Source organism: Pelobates fuscus, chromosome 10 (genome assembly GCF_036172605.1).
Source record: "Pelobates fuscus isolate aPelFus1 chromosome 10, aPelFus1.pri, whole genome shotgun sequence".
NCBI lineage: Eukaryota > Metazoa > Chordata > Amphibia > Anura > Pelobatidae > Pelobates > Pelobates fuscus.
The window spans coordinates 10,743,143-10,758,142 of record NC_086326.1 but is presented as its reverse complement, the minus strand read 5'-3'; the positions used below and the strand labels follow the sequence as shown (position 1 = coordinate 10,758,142).

General features: G+C 38.0%; 29 non-coding genes across 29 annotated transcripts in view; 19 read left to right on the top strand and 10 right to left on the bottom strand.

Annotated features, from left to right (window-relative positions):
* Positions 1 to 81: 81 nt before the first annotated feature.
* On the bottom strand, positions 82 to 153 carry TRNAQ-UUG (transfer RNA glutamine (anticodon UUG)). The gene has a single exon. It is a non-coding gene; the product is annotated as a tRNA-Gln (tRNA).
* Positions 154 to 314: 161 nt separating this feature from the next.
* On the top strand, positions 315 to 423 carry TRNAL-CAA (transfer RNA leucine (anticodon CAA)). Its single transcript has 2 exons — positions 315 to 352; positions 378 to 423. It is a non-coding gene; the product is annotated as a tRNA-Leu (tRNA).
* Positions 424 to 703: 280 nt separating this feature from the next.
* TRNAG-CCC (transfer RNA glycine (anticodon CCC)) lies at positions 704 to 774 on the top strand. Its single transcript has one exon. It is a non-coding gene; the product is annotated as a tRNA-Gly (tRNA).
* Positions 775 to 1,711: 937 nt separating this feature from the next.
* On the bottom strand, positions 1,712 to 1,783 carry TRNAQ-UUG (transfer RNA glutamine (anticodon UUG)). The gene has a single exon. It is a non-coding gene; the product is annotated as a tRNA-Gln (tRNA).
* Positions 1,784 to 1,944: 161 nt separating this feature from the next.
* Positions 1,945 to 2,053, top strand: TRNAL-CAA (transfer RNA leucine (anticodon CAA)). The gene is made up of 2 exons: positions 1,945 to 1,982; positions 2,008 to 2,053. It is a non-coding gene; the product is annotated as a tRNA-Leu (tRNA).
* A 280-nt stretch (positions 2,054 to 2,333) lies between these two features.
* On the top strand, positions 2,334 to 2,404 carry TRNAG-CCC (transfer RNA glycine (anticodon CCC)). The gene has a single exon. It is a non-coding gene; the product is annotated as a tRNA-Gly (tRNA).
* A 931-nt stretch (positions 2,405 to 3,335) lies between these two features.
* On the bottom strand, positions 3,336 to 3,407 carry TRNAQ-UUG (transfer RNA glutamine (anticodon UUG)). The gene has a single exon. It is a non-coding gene; the product is annotated as a tRNA-Gln (tRNA).
* A 161-nt stretch (positions 3,408 to 3,568) lies between these two features.
* TRNAL-CAA (transfer RNA leucine (anticodon CAA)) lies at positions 3,569 to 3,677 on the top strand. The gene is made up of 2 exons: positions 3,569 to 3,606; positions 3,632 to 3,677. It is a non-coding gene; the product is annotated as a tRNA-Leu (tRNA).
* Positions 3,678 to 3,957: 280 nt separating this feature from the next.
* On the top strand, positions 3,958 to 4,028 carry TRNAG-CCC (transfer RNA glycine (anticodon CCC)). The gene has a single exon. It is a non-coding gene; the product is annotated as a tRNA-Gly (tRNA).
* Positions 4,029 to 4,959: 931 nt separating this feature from the next.
* TRNAQ-UUG (transfer RNA glutamine (anticodon UUG)) lies at positions 4,960 to 5,031 on the bottom strand. The gene has a single exon. It is a non-coding gene; the product is annotated as a tRNA-Gln (tRNA).
* A 161-nt stretch (positions 5,032 to 5,192) lies between these two features.
* TRNAL-CAA (transfer RNA leucine (anticodon CAA)) lies at positions 5,193 to 5,301 on the top strand. The gene is made up of 2 exons: positions 5,193 to 5,230; positions 5,256 to 5,301. It is a non-coding gene; the product is annotated as a tRNA-Leu (tRNA).
* A 280-nt stretch (positions 5,302 to 5,581) lies between these two features.
* TRNAG-CCC (transfer RNA glycine (anticodon CCC)) lies at positions 5,582 to 5,652 on the top strand. Its single transcript has one exon. It is a non-coding gene; the product is annotated as a tRNA-Gly (tRNA).
* A 937-nt stretch (positions 5,653 to 6,589) lies between these two features.
* Positions 6,590 to 6,661, bottom strand: TRNAQ-UUG (transfer RNA glutamine (anticodon UUG)). Its single transcript has one exon. It is a non-coding gene; the product is annotated as a tRNA-Gln (tRNA).
* A 161-nt stretch (positions 6,662 to 6,822) lies between these two features.
* Positions 6,823 to 6,931, top strand: TRNAL-CAA (transfer RNA leucine (anticodon CAA)). The gene is made up of 2 exons: positions 6,823 to 6,860; positions 6,886 to 6,931. It is a non-coding gene; the product is annotated as a tRNA-Leu (tRNA).
* A 280-nt stretch (positions 6,932 to 7,211) lies between these two features.
* Positions 7,212 to 7,282, top strand: TRNAG-CCC (transfer RNA glycine (anticodon CCC)). The gene has a single exon. It is a non-coding gene; the product is annotated as a tRNA-Gly (tRNA).
* A 937-nt stretch (positions 7,283 to 8,219) lies between these two features.
* On the bottom strand, positions 8,220 to 8,291 carry TRNAQ-UUG (transfer RNA glutamine (anticodon UUG)). Its single transcript has one exon. It is a non-coding gene; the product is annotated as a tRNA-Gln (tRNA).
* Positions 8,292 to 8,452: 161 nt separating this feature from the next.
* TRNAL-CAA (transfer RNA leucine (anticodon CAA)) lies at positions 8,453 to 8,561 on the top strand. Its single transcript has 2 exons — positions 8,453 to 8,490; positions 8,516 to 8,561. It is a non-coding gene; the product is annotated as a tRNA-Leu (tRNA).
* Positions 8,562 to 8,841: 280 nt separating this feature from the next.
* On the top strand, positions 8,842 to 8,912 carry TRNAG-CCC (transfer RNA glycine (anticodon CCC)). The gene has a single exon. It is a non-coding gene; the product is annotated as a tRNA-Gly (tRNA).
* Positions 8,913 to 9,848: 936 nt separating this feature from the next.
* Positions 9,849 to 9,920, bottom strand: TRNAQ-UUG (transfer RNA glutamine (anticodon UUG)). The gene has a single exon. It is a non-coding gene; the product is annotated as a tRNA-Gln (tRNA).
* A 161-nt stretch (positions 9,921 to 10,081) lies between these two features.
* Positions 10,082 to 10,190, top strand: TRNAL-CAA (transfer RNA leucine (anticodon CAA)). The gene is made up of 2 exons: positions 10,082 to 10,119; positions 10,145 to 10,190. It is a non-coding gene; the product is annotated as a tRNA-Leu (tRNA).
* Positions 10,191 to 10,470: 280 nt separating this feature from the next.
* On the top strand, positions 10,471 to 10,541 carry TRNAG-CCC (transfer RNA glycine (anticodon CCC)). Its single transcript has one exon. It is a non-coding gene; the product is annotated as a tRNA-Gly (tRNA).
* A 936-nt stretch (positions 10,542 to 11,477) lies between these two features.
* TRNAQ-UUG (transfer RNA glutamine (anticodon UUG)) lies at positions 11,478 to 11,549 on the bottom strand. The gene has a single exon. It is a non-coding gene; the product is annotated as a tRNA-Gln (tRNA).
* Positions 11,550 to 11,710: 161 nt separating this feature from the next.
* TRNAL-CAA (transfer RNA leucine (anticodon CAA)) lies at positions 11,711 to 11,819 on the top strand. The gene is made up of 2 exons: positions 11,711 to 11,748; positions 11,774 to 11,819. It is a non-coding gene; the product is annotated as a tRNA-Leu (tRNA).
* A 280-nt stretch (positions 11,820 to 12,099) lies between these two features.
* TRNAG-CCC (transfer RNA glycine (anticodon CCC)) lies at positions 12,100 to 12,170 on the top strand. The gene has a single exon. It is a non-coding gene; the product is annotated as a tRNA-Gly (tRNA).
* Positions 12,171 to 13,107: 937 nt separating this feature from the next.
* On the bottom strand, positions 13,108 to 13,179 carry TRNAQ-UUG (transfer RNA glutamine (anticodon UUG)). The gene has a single exon. It is a non-coding gene; the product is annotated as a tRNA-Gln (tRNA).
* A 161-nt stretch (positions 13,180 to 13,340) lies between these two features.
* TRNAL-CAA (transfer RNA leucine (anticodon CAA)) lies at positions 13,341 to 13,449 on the top strand. Its single transcript has 2 exons — positions 13,341 to 13,378; positions 13,404 to 13,449. It is a non-coding gene; the product is annotated as a tRNA-Leu (tRNA).
* A 280-nt stretch (positions 13,450 to 13,729) lies between these two features.
* Positions 13,730 to 13,800, top strand: TRNAG-CCC (transfer RNA glycine (anticodon CCC)). The gene has a single exon. It is a non-coding gene; the product is annotated as a tRNA-Gly (tRNA).
* A 937-nt stretch (positions 13,801 to 14,737) lies between these two features.
* On the bottom strand, positions 14,738 to 14,809 carry TRNAQ-UUG (transfer RNA glutamine (anticodon UUG)). The gene has a single exon. It is a non-coding gene; the product is annotated as a tRNA-Gln (tRNA).
* A 161-nt stretch (positions 14,810 to 14,970) lies between these two features.
* TRNAL-CAA (transfer RNA leucine (anticodon CAA)) overlaps positions 14,971 to 15,000 on the top strand; it is a 109-nt gene continuing 79 nt past the window's right edge. Inside the window, exon 1 of the tRNA in view lies at positions 14,971 to 15,000. This exon is cut by the window's right edge and continues 8 nt beyond it. This is a non-coding gene — a tRNA (tRNA-Leu).

The following is a 15,000-nucleotide window of genomic DNA, read 5'->3' as shown; positions in this document are numbered from 1 at the left end:
TATGCTTAAATTAGATTTTAAGAAAGAATGTTTTGTTGAATGTAGCTTTCTCTTGATGTGAAATTTTTAAAAGAAGCACATAGGTCCCACCGAGATTTGAACTCGGATCACTGGATTCAAAGTCCAGAGTGCTAACCATTACACCATGGAACCCCTACATGACTCCACCAACTGGAAGAACCCCTGGATCTCAGATCTTCGATAACGGTAGAATATCACCTCTCACTCAATTTCAATAAAAGTGGGCAATTGTAAGGAAAATGTAGACTTTGCACAAGTAGCAGACTTTTCCTGCCAAACATGCTACACACAGTATCAGGATGGCCGAGCGGTCTAAGGCGCCAGACTCAAGATCAACTTCTTCCACAACTTGGGTGTTCTGGTCTCCACATGGAGGCATGGGTTCAAATCCCACTTCTGACAGCTTTTTCATATTTTTTGCTTTTCATTCTTAAAATTCCATCCTTTTACATTGAAAATAGGAAAATGATCACTTTTTAATGGGCAGAAGAATTCATCGTCTAGGCATTGAACCCAAATGATAAGGTAAACATTAAGGTGGAGAATTAAGGTTTTCACCCTTTTACCACATGACTATTATGAATTTATTCCCGAATGGTGTGTAGTATATTTTTACAACAGAACATGTTAGAGCAATGCTCAAAGAGTGCATCTTGACAGTTAGAGTACACCCATGCAGCTTGCGCTAGTAGTGTAGGGGTATCATGCAAGATTCCCATTCTTGCGACCTGGGTTCGAGTCCCAGCTAGCGCATTGTGTGACAATGCTAGTTTTTATTCTTAAACTGCACATGTGACTTAGCTATAATTTAGAAAGAGTGATTATATTGTGCTTTGATTGATTACATTTCTGATGAGTTTTATTTTTTCACTGGCTTTAAGAAATCTTTACATTCCCAAGTTGAAGTCAACAGTTCTTATGGAGCAATTTTCCCCATTGCACTTTATACAGATTTCAATCATTCAGTCTTTATTCTCAACTTACCAGTGCCAGGTAAGTTGAAGTCAACAGTTCTTATGGAGCAATTTTCCCCATTGCACTTTTATCTATCCTTAATACAGATTTCAATCATTCAGTCTTTATTCTCAACTTACCAGTGCCAGGTGCAGTATGACACCTTCTATAAAGTCATTTGCTCATTATGGCTTCATAGCAGGTGTTTAGAATTGATCATTATCTTTAAGTCTGAATGCTTCTGATGATGACATTTCAAAGATTATTTTCTGCATTCTGTTCTTTTGGGGTGTCATTATTCGCTGGTTGTTAAACTCTACGGCATGTATCCTTCTTTGAAGTCATTCTCTGGGCCCTAGACTAACATTGTCTTAATGTGATGCTCTTCATTGGGGATTAACGATTCTGACCAGGAATGATCCATCCTTTTCCATTTAAAATAGGAAACTAATCACTTTATAATAGTCAGAAGAATAATGCATCATCTAGGCATTGATACCAAATGATTTATGTTGGCCTGATCCATACCCATGGTTAAGAAATGAAGCATTTCTAGGTATGCATAAATGCTTGAAAGAAATGAAACCTAGCAGATGCCAGAGATGTCCATTGGTATCTAATGTCGAGAGGGCTGACTCCAATTTGGCAGATTATATATGCTTAAATTAGATTTTAAGAAAGAATGTTTTGTTGAATGTAGCTTTCTCTTGATGTGAAATTTTTAAAAGAAGCACATAGGTCCCACTGAGATTTGAACTCGGATCACTGGATTCAAAGTCCAGAGTGCTAACCATTACACCATGGAACCCCTACATGACTCCACCAACTGGAAGAACCCCTGGATCTCAGATCTTCGATAACGGTAGAATATCACCTCTCACTCAATTTCAATAAAAGTGGGCAATTGTAAGGAAAATGTAGACTTTGCACAAGTAGCAGACTTTTCCTGCCAAACATGCTACACACAGTGTCAGGATGGCCGAGCGGTCTAAGGCGCCAGACTCAAGATCAACTTCTTCCACAACCTGGGTGTTCTGGTCTCCACATGGAGGCGTGGGTTCAAATCCCACTTCTGACAGCTTTTTCATATTTTTTGCTTTTCATTCTTAAAATTCCATCCTTTTACATTGAAAATAGGAAAATGATCACGTTTTAATGGGCAGAAGAATTCATCGTCTAGGCATTGAACCCAAATGATAAGGTAAACATTAAGGTGGAGAATTAAGGTTTTCACCCTTTTACCACATGACTATTATGAATTTATTCCCGAATGGTGTGTAGTATATTTTTACAACAGAACATGTTAGAGCAATGCTCAAAGAGTGCATCTTGACAGTTAGAGTACACCCATGCAGCTTGCGCTAGTAGTGTAGGGGTATCATGCAAGATTCCCATTCTTGCGACCTGGGTTCGAGTCCCAGCTAGCGCATTGTGTGACAATGCTAGTTTTTATTCTTAAACTGCACATGTGACTTAGCTATAATTTAGAAAGAGTGATTATATTGTGCTTTGATTGATTACATTTCTGATGAGTTTTATTTTTTCACTGGCTTTAAGAAATCTTTACATTCCCAAGTTGAAGTCAACAGTTCTTATGGAGCAATTTTCCCCATTGCACTTTATACAGATTTCAATCATTCAGTCTTTATTCTCAACTTACCAGTGCCAGGTAAGTTGAAGTCAACAGTTCTTATGGAGCAATTTTCCCCATTGCACTTTTATCTATCCTTAATACAGATTTCAATCATTCAGTCTTTATTCTCAACTTACCAGTGCCAGGTGCAGTATGACACCTTCTATAAAGTCATTTGCTCATTATGGCTTCATAGCAGGTGTTTAGAATTGATCATTATCTTTAAGTCTGAATGCTTCTGATGATGACATTTCAAAGATTATTTTCTGGATTCTATTCTTTTGGGGTGTCATTATTCGCTGGTTGTTAAACTCTACGGCATGTATCCTTCTTTGAAGTCATTCTCTGGGCCCTAGACTAACATTGTCTTAATGTGATGCTCTTCATTGGGGATGAACGATTCTGACCAGGAATGATCCATCCTTTTCCATTTAAAATAGGAAACTAATCACTTTATAATAGTCAGAAGAATAATGCATCATCTAGGCATTGATACCAAATGATTTATGTTGGCCTGATCCATACCCATGGTTAAGAAATGAAGCATTTCTAGGTATGCATAAATGCTTGAAAGAAATGAAACCTAGCAGATGCCAGAGATGTCCATTGGTATCTAATGTCGAGAGGGCCAATTTGGCAGATTATATATGCTTAAATTAGATTTTAAGAAAGAATGTTTTGTTGAATGTAGCTTTCTCTTGATGTGAAATTTTTAAAAGAAGCACATAGGTCCCACCGAGATTTGAACTCGGATCACTGGATTCAAAGTCCAGAGTGCTAACCATTACACCATGGAACCCCTACATGACTCCACCAACTGGAAGAACCCCTGGATCTCAGATCTTCGATAACGGTAGAATATCACCTCTCACTCAATTTCAATAAAAGTGGGCAATTGTAAGGAAAATGTAGACTTTGCACAAGTAGCAGACTTTTCCTGCCAAACATGCTACACACAGTGTCAGGATGGCCGAGCGGTCTAAGGCGCCAGGCTCAAGATCAACTTCTTCCACAACTTGGGTGTTCTGGTCTCCACATGGAGGCGTGGGTTCAAATCCCACTTCTGACAGCTTTTTCATATTTTTTGCTTTTCATTCTTAAAATTCCATCCTTTTACATTGAAAATAGGAAAATGATCACTTTTTAATGGGCAGAAGAATTCATCGTCTAGGCATTGAACCCAAATGATAAGGTAAACATTAAGGTGGAGAATTAAGGTTTTCACCCTTTTACCACATGACTATTATGAATTTATTCCCGAATGGTGTGTAGTATATTTTTACAACAGAACATGTTAGAGCAATGCTCAAAGAGTGCATCTTGACAGTTAGAGTACACCCATGCAGCTTGCGCTAGTAGTGTAGGGGTATCATGCAAGATTCCCATTCTTGCGACCTGGGTTCAAGTCCCAGCTAGCGCATTGTGTGACAATGCTAGTTTTTATTCTTAAACTGCACATGTGACTTAGCTATAATTTAGAAAGAGTGATTATATTGTGCTTTGATTGATTACATTTCTGATGAGTTTTATTTTTTCACTGGCTTTAAGAAATCTTTACATTCCCAAGTTGAAGTCAACAGTTCTTATGGAGCAATTTTCCCCATTGCACTTTATACAGATTTCAATCATTCAGTCTTTATTCTCAACTTACCAGTGCCAGGTAAGTTGAAGTCAACAGTTCTTATGGAGCAATTTTCCCCATTGCACTTTTATCTATCCTTAATACAGATTTCAATCATTCAGTCTTTATTCTCAACTTACCAGTGCCAGGTGCAGTATGACACCTTCTATAAAGTCATTTGCTCATTATGGCTTCATAGCAGGTGTTTAGAATTGATCATTATCTTTAAGTCTGAATGCTTCTGATGATGACATTTCAAAGATTATTTTCTGCATTCTGTTCTTTTGGGGTGTCATTATTCGCTGGTTGTTAAACTCTACGGCATGTATCCTTCTTTGAAGTCATTCTCTGGGCCCTAGACTAACATTGTCTTAATGTGATGCTCTTCATTGGGGATTAACGATTCTGACCAGGAATGATCCATCCTTTTCCATTTAAAATAGGAAACTAATCACTTTATAATAGTCAGAAGAATAATGCATCATCTAGGCATTGATACCAAATGATTTATGTTGGCCTGATCCATACCCATGGTTAAGAAATGAAGCATTTCTAGGTATGCATAAATGCTTGAAAGAAATGAAACCTAGCAGATGCCAGAGATGTCCATTGGTATCTAATGTCGAGAGGGCCAATTTGGCAGATTATATATGCTTAAATTAGATTTTAAGAAAGAATGTTTTGTTGAATGTAGCTTTCTCTTGATGTGAAATTTTTAAAAGAAGCACATAGGTCCCACCGAGATTTGAACTCGGATCACTGGATTCAAAGTCCAGAGTGCTAACCATTACACCATGGAACCCCTACATGACTCCACCAACTGGAAGAACCCCTGGATCTCAGATCTTCGATAACGGTAGAATATCACCTCTCACTCAATTTCAATAAAAGTGGGCAATTGTAAGGAAAATGTAGACTTTGCACAAGTAGCAGACTTTTCCTGCCAAACATGCTACACACAGTGTCAGGATGGCCGAGCGGTCTAAGGCGCCAGGCTCAAGATCAACTTCTTCCACAACTTGGGTGTTCTGGTCTCCACATGGAGGCGTGGGTTCAAATCCCACTTCTGACAGCTTTTTCATATTTTTTGCTTTTCATTCTTAAAATTCCATCCTTTTACATTGAAAATAGGAAAATGATCACTTTTTAATGGGCAGAAGAATTCATCGTCTAGGCATTGAACCCAAATGATAAGGTAAACATTAAGGTGGAGAATTAAGGTTTTCACCCTTTTACCACATGACTATTATGAATTTATTCCCGAATGGTGTGTAGTATATTTTTACAACAGAACATGTTAGAGCAATGCTCAAAGAGTGCATCTTGACAGTTAGAGTACACCCATGCAGCTTGCGCTAGTAGTGTAGGGGTATCATGCAAGATTCCCATTCTTGCGACCTGGGTTCAAGTCCCAGCTAGCGCATTGTGTGACAATGCTAGTTTTTATTCTTAAACTGCACATGTGACTTAGCTATAATTTAGAAAGAGTGATTATATTGTGCTTTGATTGATTACATTTCTGATGAGTTTTATTTTTTCACTGGCTTTAAGAAATCTTTACATTCCCAAGTTGAAGTCAACAGTTCTTATGGAGCAATTTTCCCCATTGCACTTTATACAGATTTCAATCATTCAGTCTTTATTCTCAACTTACCAGTGCCAGGTAAGTTGAAGTCAACAGTTCTTATGGAGCAATTTTCCCCATTGCACTTTTATCTATCCTTAATACAGATTTCAATCATTCAGTCTTTATTCTCAACTTACCAGTGCCAGGTGCAGTATGACACCTTCTATAAAGTCATTTGCTCATTATGGCTTCATAGCAGGTGTTTAGAATTGATCATTATCTTTAAGTCTGAATGCTTCTGATGATGACATTTCAAAGATTATTTTCTGCATTCTGTTCTTTTGGGGTGTCATTATTCGCTGGTTGTTAAACTCTACGGCATGTATCCTTCTTTGAAGTCATTCTCTGGGCCCTAGACTAACATTGTCTTAATGTGATGCTCTTCATTGGGGATTAACGATTCTGACCAGGAATGATCCATCCTTTTCCATTTAAAATAGGAAACTAATCACTTTATAATAGTCAGAAGAATAATGCATCATCTAGGCATTGATACCAAATGATTTATGTTGGCCTGATCCATACCCATGGTTAAGAAATGAAGCATTTCTAGGTATGCATAAATGCTTGAAAGAAATGAAACCTAGCAGATGCCAGAGATGTCCATTGGTATCTAATGTCGAGAGGGCTGACTCCAATTTGGCAGATTATATATGCTTAAATTAGATTTTAAGAAAGAATGTTTTGTTGAATGTAGCTTTCTCTTGATGTGAAATTTTTAAAAGAAGCACATAGGTCCCACCGAGATTTGAACTCGGATCACTGGATTCAAAGTCCAGAGTGCTATCCATTACACCATGGAACCCCTACATGACTCCACCAACTGGAAGAACCCCTGGATCTCAGATCTTCGATAACGGTAGAATATCACCTCTCACTCAATTTCAATAAAAGTGGGCAATTGTAAGGAAAATGTAGACTTTGCACAAGTAGCAGACTTTTCCTGCCAAACATGCTACACACAGTGTCAGGATGGCCGAGCGGTCTAAGGCGCCAGACTCAAGATCAACTTCTTCCACAACCTGGGTGTTCTGGTCTCCACATGGAGGCGTGGGTTCAAATCCCACTTCTGACAGCTTTTTCATATTTTTTGCTTTTCATTCTTAAAATTCCATCCTTTTACATTGAAAATAGGAAAATGATCACGTTTTAATGGGCAGAAGAATTCATCGTCTAGGCATTGAACCCAAATGATAAGGTAAACATTAAGGTGGAGAATTAAGGTTTTCACCCTTTTACCACATGACTATTATGAATTTATTCCCGAATGGTGTGTAGTATATTTTTACAACAGAACATGTTAGAGCAATGCTCAAAGAGTGCATCTTGACAGTTAGAGTACACCCATGCAGCTTGCGCTAGTAGTGTAGGGGTATCATGCAAGATTCCCATTCTTGCAACCTGGGTTCGAGTCCCAGCTAGCGCATTGTGTGACAATGCTAGTTTTTATTCTTAAACTGCACATGTGACTTAGCTATAATTTAGAAAGAGTGATTATATTGTGCTTTGATTGATTACATTTCTGATGAGTTTTATTTTTTCACTGGCTTTAAGAAATCTTTACATTCCCAAGTTGAAGTCAACAGTTCTTATGGAGCAATTTTCCCCATTGCACTTTATACAGATTTCAATCATTCAGTCTTTATTCTCAACTTACCAGTGCCAGGTAAGTTGAAGTCAACAGTTCTTATGGAGCAATTTTCCCCATTGCACTTTTATCTATCCTTAATACAGATTTCAATCATTCAGTCTTTATTCTCAACTTACCAGTGCCAGGTGCAGTATTACACCTTCTATAAAGTCATTTGCTCATTATGGCTTCATAGCAGGTGTTTAGAATTGATCATTATCTTTAAGTCTGAATGCTTCTGATGATGACATTTCAAAGATTATTTTCTGGATTCTGTTCTTTTGGGGTGTCATTATTCGCTGGTTGTTAAACTCTACGGCATGTATCCTTCTTTGAAGTCATTCTCTGGGCCCTAGACTAACATTGTCTTAATGTGATGCTCTTCATTGGGGATTAACGATTCTGACCAGGAATGATCCATCCTTTTCCATTTAAAATAGGAAACTAATCACTTTATAATAGTCAGAAGAATAATGCATCATCTAGGCATTGATACCAAATGATTTATGTTGGCCTGATCCATACCCATGGTTAAGAAATGAAGCATTTCTAGGTATGCATAAATGCTTGAAAGAAATGAAACCTAGCAGATGCCAGATATGTCCATTGGTATCTAATGTCGAGAGGGCTGACTCCAATTTGGCAGATTATATATGCTTAAATTAGATTTTAAGAAAGAATGTTTTGTTGAATGTAGCTTTCTCTTGATGTGAAATTTTTAAAAGAAGCACATAGGTCCCACCGAGATTTGAACTCGGATCACTGGATTCAAAGTCCAGAGTGCTATCCATTACACCATGGAACCCCTACATGACTCCACCAACTGGAAGAACCCCTGGATCTCAGATCTTCGATAACGGTAGAATATCACCTCTCACTCAATTTCAATAAAAGTGGGCAATTGTAAGGAAAATGTAGACTTTGCACAAGTAGCAGACTTTTCCTGCCAAACATGCTACACACAGTGTCAGGATGGCCGAGCGGTCTAAGGCGCCAGGCTCAAGATCAACTTCTTCCACAACCTGGGTGTTCTGGTCTCCACATGGAGGCGTGGGTTCAAATCCCACTTCTGACAGCTTTTTCATATTTTTTGCTTTTCATTCTTAAAATTCCATCCTTTTACATTGAAAATAGGAAAATGATCACGTTTTAATGGGCAGAAGAATTCATCGTCTAGGCATTGAACCCAAATGATAAGGTAAACATTAAGGTGGAGAATTAAGGTTTTCACCCTTTTAACACATGACTATTATGAATTTATTCCCGAATGGTGTGTAGTATATTTTTACAACAGAACATGTTAGAGCAATGCTCAAAGAGTGCATCTTGACAGTTAGAGGACACCCATGCAGCTTGCGCTAGTAGTGTAGGGGTATCATGCAAGATTCCCATTCTTGCGACCTGGGTTCGAGTCCCAGCTAGCGCATTGTGTGACAATGTTAGTTTTTATTCTGAAACTGCACATGTGACTTAGCTATAATTTAGAAACAGTGATTATATTGTGCTTTGATTGATTACATTTCTGATGAGTTTTATTTTTTCACTGGCTTTAAGAAATCTTTACATTCCCAAGTTGAAGTCAACAGTTCTTATGGAGCAATTTTCCCCATTGCACTTTATACAGATTTCAATCATTCAGTCTTTATTCTCAACTTACCAGTGCCAGGTAAGTTGAAGTCAACAGTTATTATGGAGCAATTTCCCCATTGCACTTTTATCTATCCTTAATACAGATTTCAATCATTCAGTCTTTATTCTCAACTTACCAGTGCCAGGTGCAGTATGACACCTTCTATAAAGTCATTTGCTCATTATGGCTTCATAGCAGGTGTTTAGAATTGATCATTATCTTTAAGTCTGAATGCTTCTGATGATGACATTTCAAAGATTATTTTCTGGATTCTGTTCTTTTGGGGTGTCATTATTCGCTGGTTGTTAAACTCTACAGCATGTATCCTTCTTTGAAGTCATTCTCTGGGCCCTAGACTAACATTGTCTTAATGTGATGCTCTTCATTGGGGATTAACGATTCTGACCAGGAATGATCCATCCTTTTCCATTTAAAATAGGAAACTAATCACTTTATAATAGTCAGAAGAATAATGCATCATCTAGGCATTGATACCAAATGATTTATGTTGGCCTGATCCATACCCATGGTTAAGAAATGAAGCATTTCTAGGTATGCATAAATGCTTGAAAGAAATGAAACCTAGCAGATGCCAGATATGTCCATTGGTATCTAATGTCGAGAGGGCTGACTCCAATTTGGCAGATTATATATGCTTAAATTAGATTTTAAGAAAGAATGTTTTGTTGAATGTAGCTTTCTCTTGATGTGAAATTTTTAAAAGAAGCACATAGGTCCCACCGAGATTTGAACTCGGATCACTGGATTCAAAGTCCAGAGTGCTATCCATTACACCATGGAACCCCTACATGACTCCACCAACTGGAAGAACCCCTGGATCTCAGATCTTCGATAACGGTAGAATATCACCTCTCACTCAATTTCAATAAAAGTGGGCAATTGTAAGGAAAATGTAGACTTTGCACAAGTAGCAGACTTTTCCTGCCAAACATGCTACACACAGTGTCAGGATGGCCGAGCGGTCTAAGGCGCCAGGCTCAAGATCAACTTCTTCCACAACCTGGGTGTTCTGGTCTCCACATGGAGGCGTGGGTTCAAATCCCACTTCTGACAGCTTTTTCATATTTTTTGCTTTTCATTCTTAAAATTCCATCCTTTTACATTGAAAATAGGAAAATGATCACGTTTTAATGGGCAGAAGAATTCATCGTCTAGGCATTGAACCCAAATGATAAGGTAAACATTAAGGTGGAGAATTAAGGTTTTCACCCTTTTAACACATGACTATTATGAATTTATTCCCGAATGGTGTGTAGTATATTTTTACAACAGAACATGTTAGAGCAATGCTCAAAGAGTGCATCTTGACAGTTAGAGGACACCCATGCAGCTTGCGCTAGTAGTGTAGGGGTATCATGCAAGATTCCCATTCTTGCGACCTGGGTTCGAGTCCCAGCTAGCGCATTGTGTGACAATGTTAGTTTTTATTCTGAAACTGCACATGTGACTTAGCTATAATTTAGAAACAGTGATTATATTGTGCTTTGATTGATTACATTTCTGATGAGTTTTATTTTTTCACTGGCTTTAAGAAATCTTTACATTCCCAAGTTGAAGTCAACAGTTCTTATGGAGCAATTTTCCCCATTGCACTTTATACAGATTTCAATCATTCAGTCTTTATTCTCAACTTACCAGTGCCAGGTAAGTTGAAGTCAACAGTTATTATGGAGCAATTTCCCCATTGCACTTTTATCTATCCTTAATACAGATTTCAATCATTCAGTCTTTATTCTCAACTTACCAGTGCCAGGTGCAGTATGACACCTTCTATAAAGTCATTTGCTCATTATGGCTTCATAGCAGGTGTTTAGAATTGATCATTATCTTTAAGTCTGAATGCTTCTGATGATGACATTTCAAAGATTATTTTCTGGATTCTGTTCTTTTGGGGTGTCATTATTCGCTGGTTGTTAAACTCTACAGCATGTATCCTTCTTTGAAGTCATTCTCTGGGCCCTAGACTAACATTGTCTTAATGTGATGCTCTTCATTGGGGATTAACGATTCTGACCAGGAATGATCCATCCTTTTCCATTTAAAATAGGAAACTAATCACTTTATAATAGTCAGAAGAATAATGCATCATCTAGGCATTGATACCAAATGATTTATGTTGGCCTGATCCATACCCATGGTTAAGAAATGAAGCATTTCTAGGTATGCATAAATGCTTGAAAGAAATGAAACCTAGCAGATGCCAGAGATGTCCATTGGTATCTAATGTCGAGAGGGCTGACTCCAATTTGGCAGATTATATATGCTTAAATTAGATTTTAAGAAAGAATGTTTTGTTGAATGTAGCTTTCTCTTGATGTGAAATTTTTAAAAGAAGCACATAGGTCCCACCGAGATTTGAACTCGGATCACTGGATTCAAAGTCCAGAGTGCTATCCATTACACCATGGAACCCCTACATGACTCCACCAACTGGAAGAACCCCTGGATCTCAGATCTTCGATAACGGTAGAATATCACCTCTCACTCAATTTCAATAAAAGTGGGCAATTGTAAGGAAAATGTAGACTTTGCACAAGTAGCAGACTTTTCCTGCCAAACATGCTACACACAGTGTCAGGATGGCCGAGTGGTCTAAGGCGCCAGGCTCAAGATCAACTTCTTCCACAACCTGGGTGTTCTGGTCTCCACATGGAGGCGTGGGTTCAAATCCCACTTCTGACAGCTTTTTCATATTTTTTGCTTTTCATTCTTAAAATTCCATCCTTTTACATTGAAAATAGGAAAATGATCACGTTTTAATGGGCAGAAGAATTCATCGTCTAGGCATTGAACCCAAATGATAAGGTAAACATTAAGGTGGAGAATTAAGGTTTTCACCCTTTTAACACATGACTATTATGAATTTATTCCCGAATGGTGTGTAGTATATTTTTACAACAGAACATGTTAGAGCAATGCTCAAAGAGTGCATCTTGACAGTTAGAGGACACCCATGCAGCTTGCGCTAGTAGTGTAGGGGTATCATGCAAGATTCCCATTCTTGCGACCTGGGTTCGAGTCCCAGCTAGCGCATTGTGTGACAATGCTAGTTTTTATTCTGAAACTGCACATGTGACTTAGCTATAATTTAGAAACAGTGATTATATCGTGCTTTGATTGATTACATTTCTGATGAGTTTTATTTTTTCACTGGCTTTAAGAAATCTTTACATTCCCAAGTTGAAGTCAACAGTTCTTATGGAGCAATTTTCCCCATTGCACTTTATACAGATTTCAATCATTCAGTCTTTATTCTCAACTTACCAGTGCCAGGTAAGTTGAAGTCAACAGTTATTATGGAGCAATTTTCCCCATTGCACTTTTATCTATCCTTAATACAGATTTCAATCATTCAGTCTTTATTCTCAACTTACCAGTGCCAGGTGCAGTATGACACCTTCTATAAAGTCATTTGCTCATTATGGCTTCATAGCAGGTGTTTAGAATTGATCATTATCTTTAAGTCTGAATGCTTCTGATGATGACATTTCAAAGATTATTTTCTGGATTCTGTTCTTTTGGGGTGTCATTATTCGCTGGTTGTTAAACTCTACAGCATGTATCCTTCTTTGAAGTCATTCTCTGGGCCCTAGACTAACATTGTCTTAATGTGATGCTCTTCATTGGGGATTAACGATTCTGACCAGGAATGATCCATCCTTTTCCATTTAAAATAGGAAACTAATCACTTTATAATAGTCAGAAGAATAATGCATCATCTAGGCATTGATACCAAATGATTTATGTTGGCCTGATCCATACCCATGGTTAAGAAATGAAGCATTTCTAGGTATGCATAAATGCTTGAAAGAAATGAAACCTAGCAGATGCCAGATATGTCCATTGGTATCTAATGTCGAGAGGGCTGACTCCAATTTGGCAGATTATATATGCTTAAATTAGATTTTAAGAAAGAATGTTTTGTTGAATGTAGCTTTCTCTTGATGTGAAATTTTTAAAAGAAGCACATAGGTCCCACCGAGATTTGAACTCGGATCACTGGATTCAAAGTCCAGAGTGCTATCCATTACACCATGGAACCCCTACATGACTCCACCAACTGGAAGAACCCCTGGATCTCAGATCTTCGATAACGGTAGAATATCACCTCTCACTCAATTTCAATAAAAGTGGGCAATTGTAAGGAAAATGTAGACTTTGCACAAGTAGCAGACTTTTCCTGCCAAACATGCTACACACAGTGTCAGGATGGCCGAGCGGTCTAAGGCGCCAGGCTCAAGATCAACTTCTTCCACAACCTGGGTGTTCTGGTCTCCACATGGAGGCGTGGGTTCAAATCCCACTTCTGACAGCTTTTTCATATTTTTTGCTTTTCATTCTTAAAATTCCATCCTTTTACATTGAAAATAGGAAAATGATCACGTTTTAATGGGCAGAAGAATTCATCGTCTAGGCATTGAACCCAAATGATAAGGTAAACATTAAGGTGGAGAATTAAGGTTTTCACCCTTTTAACACATGACTATTATGAATTTATTCCCGAATGGTGTGTAGTATATTTTTACAACAGAACATGTTAGAGCAATGCTCAAAGAGTGCATCTTGACAGTTAGAGGACACCCATGCAGCTTGCGCTAGTAGTGTAGGGGTATCATGCAAGATTCCCATTCTTACGACCTGGGTTCGAGTCCCAGCTAGCGCATTGTGTGACAATGCTAGTTTTTATTATGAAACTGCACATGTGACTTAGCTATAATTTAGAAACAGTGATTATATTGTGCTTTGATTGATTACATTTCTGATGAGTTTTATTTTTTCACTGGCTTTAAGAAATCTTTACATTCCCAAGTTGAAGTCAACAGTTCTTATGGAGCAATTTTCCCCATTGCACTTTATACAGATTTCAATCATTCAGTCTTTATTCTCAACTTACCAGTGCCAGGTAAGTTGAAGTCAACAGTTATTATGGAGCAATTTTCCCCATTGCACTTTTATCTATCCTTAATACAGATTTCAATCATTCAGTCTTTATTCTCAACTTACCAGTGCCAGGTGCAGTATGACACCTTCTATAAAGTCATTTGCTCATTATGGCTTCATAGCAGGTGTTTAGAATTGATCATTATCTTTAAGTCTGAATGCTTCTGATGATGACATTTCAAAGATTATTTTCTGGATTCTGTTCTTTTGGGGTGTCATTATTCGCTGGTTGTTAAACTCTACAGCATGTATCCTTCTTTGAAGTCATTCTCTGGGCCCTAGACTAACATTGTCTTAATGTGATGCTCTTCATTGGGGATTAACGATTCTGACCAGGAATGATCCATCCTTTTCCATTTAAAATAGGAAACTAATCACTTTATAATAGTCAGAAGAATAATGCATCATCTAGGCATTGATACCAAATGATTTATGTTGGCCTGATCCATACCCATGGTTAAGAAATGAAGCATTTCTAGGTATGCATAAATGCTTGAAAGAAATGAAACCTAGCAGATGCCAGAGATGTCCATTGGTATCTAATGTCGAGAGGGCTGACTCCAATTTGGCAGATTATATATGCTTAAATTAGATTTTAAGAAAGAATGTTTTGTTGAATGTAGCTTTCTCTTGATGTGAAATTTTTAAAAGAAGCACATAGGTCCCACCGAGATTTGAACTCGGATCACTGGATTCAAAGTCCAGAGTGCTATCCATTACACCATGGAACCCCTACATGACTCCACCAACTGGAAGAACCCCTGGATCTCAGATCTTCGATAACGGTAGAATATCACCTCTCACTCAATTTCAATAAAAGTGGGCAATTGTAAGGAAAATGTAGACTTTGCACAAGTAGCAGACTTTTCCTGCCAAACATGCTACACACAGTGTCAGGATGGCCGAGCGGTCTAAGGCGCCA